Source organism: Mizuhopecten yessoensis, unplaced genomic scaffold, assembly GCF_002113885.1.
Source record: "Mizuhopecten yessoensis strain PY_sf001 unplaced genomic scaffold, ASM211388v2 scaffold6527, whole genome shotgun sequence".
Lineage (NCBI taxonomy): Eukaryota > Metazoa > Mollusca > Bivalvia > Pectinida > Pectinidae > Mizuhopecten > Mizuhopecten yessoensis.
Window position 1 is genome coordinate 15294 of NW_018406594.1, and position 8866 is coordinate 24159.

Consider the following 8866-nt stretch of genomic DNA (forward strand, 5'->3'; position numbering starts at 1 on the left):
ACATTAAACAAAATTCCCTGTCTAATTTTTTTTTGCTTTATAAATAAACATAGCTAAATTTCTAATAATAAAATTGTTTTCTGAAGAAACAAGTTCAACAAATTTGTCCATATTTGCTCTACAGTAATGTTTTTTTCAAAAAATTTGATCTAATTTCAGAGTATAACGGGCATTCCATAACAAACTGATATTCATCTTCAAATTTAGTACACACAAAACAATATCGCATTTCTGCTGGTATTGGGTTAGGTCTATGCCATCTCCCTGTTTCTATATTTAATCTATGGGCAGATATGCGAAGCGCTGTTAACTATATCAAGATATTTCTTATAACCAAACTCATTTGATAAACGTAAATAACATCTTTTTCTATCGCCATCGCCGAATGAAAACCCCAAACTTCACATCCGTAACTCAATACAGGACATAATAGTTTATTAAACAAACCATAAACATGTTTTGGTGTTAAATTTATAATTTTTTGTAACTGTTTTTCTAATTGAAATAAAGATTTTGAGCCTTGGCCCGATAAAGTTCATTGGGCTTCAGAAAACGACCCACCTGGAGTAAAATCAACCCCTAAAAATGAAAACTTCTTAACTACAATGTATCTGATCCTTACCCAAGTAAAACCTTAAATTTTCTGGTAGTCTTCCTCCTTTCCTGAACACCATCACTTTAGATTTTTCCACATTAATTTTCAATTTCCACCGTTTACAATAGTCGTTCAAAATATTCAATCCGTTTTGTAAACCGACACTGGAGCTAGCTATCAAGGCCTAGCATTTCTAGCATGCATGGTGTGAACATTTTTTCTCTCTTTTCTATTTGAAGCGTGAGTATGTCAGTGGTTATCGTCTCTAGACCTCAAGCATATGATTTTAGGTTTTTCTTTCTTCTTCCTTCTATTTCTTTCTTTATTCACTGGGATGCCAGACTTACTATCAAGGGTAAAACGTCACGTGTATGACAGCGGTGTAACGTGAATGGAATAACATTGTTATCAGCAAATTGTCAAGGTCTGGGCGATAAGTTAAAAAGGAAAGACGTTTTCGCATACATGAAGGGAAAAAAAATACAACGTCTATTGTTTACAAGATACGCATTTTGTTCAGGAAAATGAACATGTTATTAGAAATGAATGGGTGTGTGATTGTTTTTTCAATTCCTTTATGTCAAATGCTAGGGGTGTTGCTATTATGTTTAATAATAATTTTGAAGTTAAGATTCTAAGGGGAAAAAAGGACAATTCTGGATATTTCTTAGCGCTTGATACTATAATAGAAGGCACAAAAACTACTCTGGTAACTGTATGGTCCGAATCAAGACTGCCCAGATTTTTATACAAAGATCCAAGATGCTATAAATCTTTTTAATAATGATAATAATATTATATGTGGTGATTTTAACTGTGTTCTTAACCCTAAGTTAGATTATGATAACAGCTACAAGAATATTAACAACCCAGGGGCTAGGAATAAACTGTTAGAAATTTCTGAGAATAATGGGTTTATTGATATTTTTCGGGATCAACATGAAGAGACTAGGAGATATACATGGAGAAAAAGGACCCCAATAAAACAGGCTAGGCTAGACTACTTTCTTGTGTCTGAATCTCTTTTAACCAGTATTCAAGGTTCAAGTATTGAGGCAGGGTACAGAACAGACCACTCATATTCCATATTATCATTGAAATTAAACGAATTTAGGAAAGGGGAGGGTTTATGGAAGCTAAATAACTCTCTTTTACAGGAAACTGAATATCATGACTTAGTTAAAAAACAATTTTAAGGGATAAAGAATTTTACTGCCTGCCAATATATAATATTACTTGTTTGAAAGACATACCTGGGGAAGATTTACAGTTTACTATAAGTGATCAACTTTTTTTAGAAACTTTATTGATGGAACTACGTGGTGAAACAATTTCATATGCATGTTATAAGGAAAAAATAGAAATGTAAGGGAGAAGGAGCTTAGAGAAAACATACAGAAGTTGGAGTCCGAAGATATTGTTGATCTAGAAACATTGGCAACAGAGAAAAATCAGCTTGAGGGTATTAGATTAGATAAGATCAAGGGTAGCATAGTTCGTTCAAGGGCAAAGTGGGTAGAGGAGGGTGAAAAACCGACCAAATATTTTTTTTAACTTAGAAAATAGGAATTTTGTTTCAAAAATTATTCCAAAAATACAACAGGACAATGGAGACGTTATAGTTAAGCAGGACTTCGATAATGTTGATCTTAATTACTTCTTAAAAAAATGTAATGTACCCAAGTTGACAAATAATGATTCTACAGAGCTTGAAAGGCAGATAACGCTCCAGGAAGCTGGACGATTTATAAAAAATATGAAAAATAATCAAAGCCCAGGATCGGATGGTTTTACTACTGAATTTTTAAAATGTTTTTTGGAAGCTGTTAGGTTGTTTTGTGGTACGGTCAATCATTTTTGGCTATTCTTCTTGGGAGTTATCTGTCACTCAAAGACAAGGGATTATAACTTGCATTCCAAAAGGGGATAAACCAAGACATTTGTTGAAAAATTGGCGACCAATATCATTATTGAACATTGTGTACAAAATAGCATCAGGGGTTATTTCTTCTAGAATAAAAACACTTTTAGATAAGTTTATAAGTAGTGATCAAACAGATTTTTTAGCTGGTCGTTATATTGGAGAAAATACCCGTCTTGTTTATGATATTATGCAGTATACAGAAGATCAGAATATCCCAGGAATGTTACTTATGACTGATTTTGAGCAGACATTTGACTCTGTCTCTTGGAAAATTGTGGATAATGTTGTTTTTCTTTTTAAATATTTTGGCTTTGGAAATAGTATAAGACATTGGATTAAAACTTTAAGTAAAAATGTCAATTCAGCTATTAATCAGGGAGGGAATTTGTCATCCTTCTTTCATATTGGAAGGGGATGTCGTCAAGGCGACCCTATAGCGCCATACATATTTATCTTATGTGCGGAAGTTTTATCAATCAGGTTAAAGAATAACAAAAATATTAAGGGTGTAGAAATCAAAGACTGTCATATCCTAATTTCCATGTATGCAGACGACACCACACTTATATTAGATGGCTCTGAAAGATCACTGAGAGAAGTACTTAATGAATTAAACAGTTTTTCTAAAATTTCCGGATGAAAGATTAATGTTAGCAAGACTCAGGTTATTTGGATTGGCAGTATGATATTTAGTGATGTCAGCTTTTTACCAGAAATGAACCTTGTATGGGGAAAGGACAAATTTACTTTATTGGGAAAAGAGTTCAGCTTGAATTTACATCATATACCGAAGCTTAATTATGACAAAAAACTCATTAAACTGAAAGCTCTAATTAGAACCTGGAGTAGAATGTCATTGACACCTATTGTCAAAATTCATGTTATAAAATCACTTATGCTGTCTCAGTTCAACCATCTATTTTTTGCTCTACCTAACCCAGATGCTAATTTTATATCAACTCTGCATTCTATCCTGTTTGAGTATATGTGGAACAGTAAGACTGACAAAGTAAAGAGGGGTGTTATTATACAAAACTATGTTGATGGGGGATTGAAAATGGTTAAAATACTTCTCTGGAACTGAGTTGGGTCAAGAGACTTTTCCTTAGTGAAGGTAAATGGCAGCATATTATTAAGTCTATTGTAGATATTAACCTACTTGCTTATGTTGGGGATGACTATTTACAAACATGTTATAATAGATGCAATAATCAGTTCGGTAAAGATATTCTGAAGGCATGGGAAAGACTAAGAAAGGCTGAGAAGGAAAATCCATATGGAAAAGGGAAAGAGGTCATGAAAACTCCAATATGGTTTAATAGACAAATATGTGCAGGTAATGAGATGCCATTTTTGAAAATTTCTTTTCCATATATTCCAGTTAATCTGGAAAGTTTTATTTTCTCTGCTAAAGGCTCAAAACGTTTTTACAACACACTGGTAAATAGAAAAATAATTCCAACTGGACAGGTTAAATGGAATGTTGAACTTGACATCAATGACCCGTACTGGAAACGAATACATCTAATCTCTTTTAAAGTTACTTCTAATACAAAGCTACAATGGCTTCAGTTTCGAATTTCGCATCATATACTGACAACATTTTTTTTTTTTTATCTAAAGTAGGTATCTCAGATTATCCTCTATGTACTTTTTGTAATCAAATTGAAGAAACTATAGTGCACTTATTATGGGAATGCCAAGAAGTTCAGTCTTTTTTGCAAAGTTTTGAATCTATCCTAGTTGCATTGCTAATTCCTTTCCAGTACAATAAAATCACTTTCATATTAGGATTGTTTACACAAACAGAACGGTTTAATAAGAGTGATAACGAAATACTTTTAAGAATTAAGCAAACATTTACAGTCTAGATGTTAACAATAGAATGTTGAATAACAACTCTTTAATTCTTAAAATCAAGGACCATTACCCTGTACAACGTTATATTGCTTGTGCTAAAGGTGAAAGCTATATGCAGAGATTTACTGCATACTGGGGAAAATGGATGCGGCTAATAGAGCGTGTGGACTAAGTTTAAATACAAGTGTAGTTATAAAGATGTACGTACACACATACACATGGATATTTTGAGTATATGTTAATTATGAATTAATTCTATTGAAACTGCCCAGTACTCTGTCAATATATTTTGCTGGTTCTAGTAATATATTTTTAAGTTCTATATGAGTATAGTTTGACATCCATGTCTCTGTTATCTATCCCTAGAATTCATCAATATGATATTTTAGCAACAGAATATCTATGCCTATTCATTCCTTTTCTTTTTCCTTTCTTCTCTCTTATTTCTCTTTCCTTCCTTTTCGACAATATTATACACATGTCAGATAAAACAATTACAGGAGTTTTTGAAAGTTTATGATCAGGATGCTGATGAGATAGTGATGCTGATGATGATGTTGTTGTTGATGATGATGATGATGATTGTGAGGATGATGATGATAGTGGTGATGATAATGACGACAACAATCAGGATGATGTTGACGATTCTGAGAATGAGGATGATGATGGTGAGGATGATGATGATTATGAGGAAGATGATAATGGTGATGATAATGATGATGATGATGATGATGATGATGGTGATGAGGAAGATGACGACAACATTCAGGATGATATGTATATGTATTTTAACATAAACTTAGACTTCACGAATTAAGTATCACCCAATTTATAACTGGACACACGCTCCTAGATCCCCGCTTTTCATTTATAATACAGTGCCTCATCAGGGCCATTTTTATCCTGAAATGGAGCATCGCCGCGCCAACAAAAAAGAAAAACATTTTATTTTCTGAAATAGCATTTTTCCATCGCGGAAACACCTGCCGTTTAGTGTAGCCGAAGAGGCGAAAAAGTGAAAGCGCCATTCTTGAACACTATTAGGCTCTCAGTTTGCTTTTTGCTGTACATAAAAACACCTTTACACTTTATCGCTGTGAATAAGCATCATTGAATTAATTTATACGCCATTTTTTCGAGGTAATACACCGAAAATACGATTAGAGTTCACGTTACCCGCTGTCGTATCTAGTTATGTGTTGATGTCTTCCTCATACTTGGGAGCATGGAACTACAATGTTTTCTTTGTCACGCAGTAATATATCGTTCGTTTGATATGTTGATGATTTTCATAATGTTATTTTCTATAAAACCCCTAAATCCAAATAGAAAATCTTATCGGTTGTGTAAAAAGAACTTCTCATAAGCCATACTTACCAACCTGAAGAAAATGTTTAGAAACATCCGAACAAAGTACAGACAAGATATTGTCATAGATGTGCGGAAATTATAGAGCGTAGAAAAGAAATTAGCGAGACATAGAAATCACCTTGTGTTTACGCTGAGATGTAAAGACTTACATAAAACACATTCAAGTCTGAAAATGCTAGAAATACAGAGAGAGCAATCTGTTCAAGCGGCAGATAAAGGAAGCAATCTGGATACTCTGCAGTGGGCCAGTTCTAAATCGAGATGAGGGGGCTCAAAGACTCTCGCACATCTATGACCAATTATTAAACGAAGCGTAGCCGAATCGAGTCATTTCGGTACATATATAACAACTATTGTACATACGCTTACAGCGTAGCCGAATCGACTCGATTTGGTGGACAACTCGTACACATTTTACACCTTTGTGTGCATACGCTTCACTTTTCATTTGTCGCACTAGTCATCGAAACGTCACATATTAAATCTTATTGGTTGTGTAAAAAGAACATTTCATAATCCTTCCTGGTTGTCGGATAACCTTTACAACTTTAACGTCTCACTGGCTCCAACTGATCAACCTACCCAGTTTTGTCTAGTGTTATTTCTTAAGTTTATTGCCTGTCAACTTTTATTTGTTATTGAGTAGTAGTTCATCGGTAGATCCACTCTCTGTGTCAGAAATCATACTACTCTTAAAGCTCTCGGCCAAGGATGCCCACTGCTCAATTATCAGATTACACGATCAGATTTTATATACATAGCAGAATACCAAAATAATACATATAGCAGAATACCAAAACATATACATAAGCATCACACTTTTAAAATGTGCATGAATTTAATACTGAAAACGTAAGATTTCTGCCTTGACTGGAGAGGTTTACTAGAGTTACTTCCCCTTACCTATGTAGACGACCTTTAGTCGGTCTCACCGTAAAAGTATCCTAACCTGAATCTCGTTACACGAAAATAAAGTCAAATCATAGTTCCTTTCACGAAAAAAACAAATACCTGAAACAAAAAAGGCTCAACAAGTCTTCTAAAACATGATGTATTCATCAAATATATAAAGACCCCCAATTAACCATCGTAATTCAGAACTGTTATTAGGATTATTGTGTACTAGCTTATAAGTTATTAAAATGTTAACATAATCAATAATTAGGCATTAAGGCCGATGTCTTTAAACAAATAGCTCACGGGACTTCTTTTGCGAACCAACTGACTGCTTCGAAATGACATTTAATCTCAAGTTACATTTTATACCTAGGTCACGCGGACCAGCTGTGGAGAGGCGTACCAGTGTAACGTTGAAAATGAACCACAATAGAAAATGGAAGTTGTCAACGTCGAAAATGAAACCGGTCAGCTGTCGGAAACTGACTCCGGTTGAAAAAAGACCACAAAAGAGATTCTTCAAAGTGTAGCCCTTTGGAAATTGAACGTGGAAAATTAGCTCACCTTCTCCAAAGGACTAAAGTGATATTGTGTCTTACCTTGGCGTCCGTCGTCCGACCAAATAAGGATGTTTGACCTACAATATTAAAAATTACCACACGTCAATGGAACAGTTAGTCCTGTTAGAGGGATTATAGAACCACACGTCAATGGAACAGTTAGCCCTTTGCAAGGGTTTATAGGACCACACGTCAATGGAACAATTAGTCTTGCGAGACGGATTATAGGACCACACGTCAATGGAACAGTTAGTCATGTGAGAGGGATTATAGGATCACACGTCAATGGAACAATTAGTCTTGTGAGACGGATTATAGGACCACACATCGATGGAACAGTTAGTCATGTGAGAGGGATTATAGGACCACACGTCAATGGAACAATTAGTCATATGAGAGGGATTATAGGACAACAGTTAATGGAACAGTTAGTCCTGTGAGAGGGATTATAGGACCACACGTCAATGGAATATGAGAGGGATTATAGGACTACACGTCAATGGAACGGTAAGTCTTGTGAGAGGGATTATAGGATAACAGTTAATGGAACAGTTAGTCTTGTGAGAGGGATTAAAAAACCACAGGTCAACGGATGAGTTAGCCGTTTGCAAGGGTTTATAGGACCACACGTTAATGGCACCGTAAGTTCTATTAGAGGGATTATAGGAACACACATCGATGGAACAGTTCGTCATGTGAGAGGGATTATAAAACCACAGGTCAACGGATGAGTTAGCCGTTTGCAAGGGTTTATAGGACCATCAATGGAACAATTAGTCTTGCGAGACGGATTATAGGACCACACGTCAATGGAGCAGTTAGTCCTGCGAGAGGGATTATAAGACCACACGCAATGGCACAGTTAGTTCTGTGAGAGGGATTATATGACCACACGTCAATGGAACGGTTAGTTCTGTGAGAGGGATTATATGACCACACGTCAATGGAACAGTTAGCCCTTTGCAAGGGTTTATAGGCCCACAGGTCAATGGAACAGTAAGTCATGAGAGAGGGAATATAGGACCACACGTCAATGGCACAGTTAGTTCTGTGAGAGGGATTATAGGACCACACGTTAATGGCACCGTAAGTTCTATTAGAGGGATTATAGGACCACACGTCAACGGAACAGTTAGACATGTGAGAGGGATTATAGGACCACGCGTCAATGGAACAGTTAGTCATGTGAGAGAGATTATAGGACCATACGTCAATAGAATAGTTAGTCCTGTGAGACGGATTATAGGACCACACGTCATTGGAACAATTAGTCCTGTGAGAGGGATTATAGGACCACACGCTAATGGCACAGTTAGTTCTCTGAGAGGGATTATAGGACCACACGTCAATGGAACAGTTAGTCCTGTGAGGGGGATTATAGGACCACACGTCAATGGAACAGTTAGTCCTGTGAGAGGGATTATAGGACCACACGTCAATGGAACGGTTAGTTCTGTGAGAGGGATTATAGGACCACACGTCAATGGAACAGTTAGTCCTGTGCGAGGGATTATAGGACCACACGTCAATGGAACGGTTAGTTCTTTGAGAGGGATTATAGGACCACACGTCAATGGAACAGTTAGTCTTGTGAGAGGGATTATAAAACCACAGGTCAACGGAACAGTAACTCCTGTGAGAGGGATTATAGGACCACAC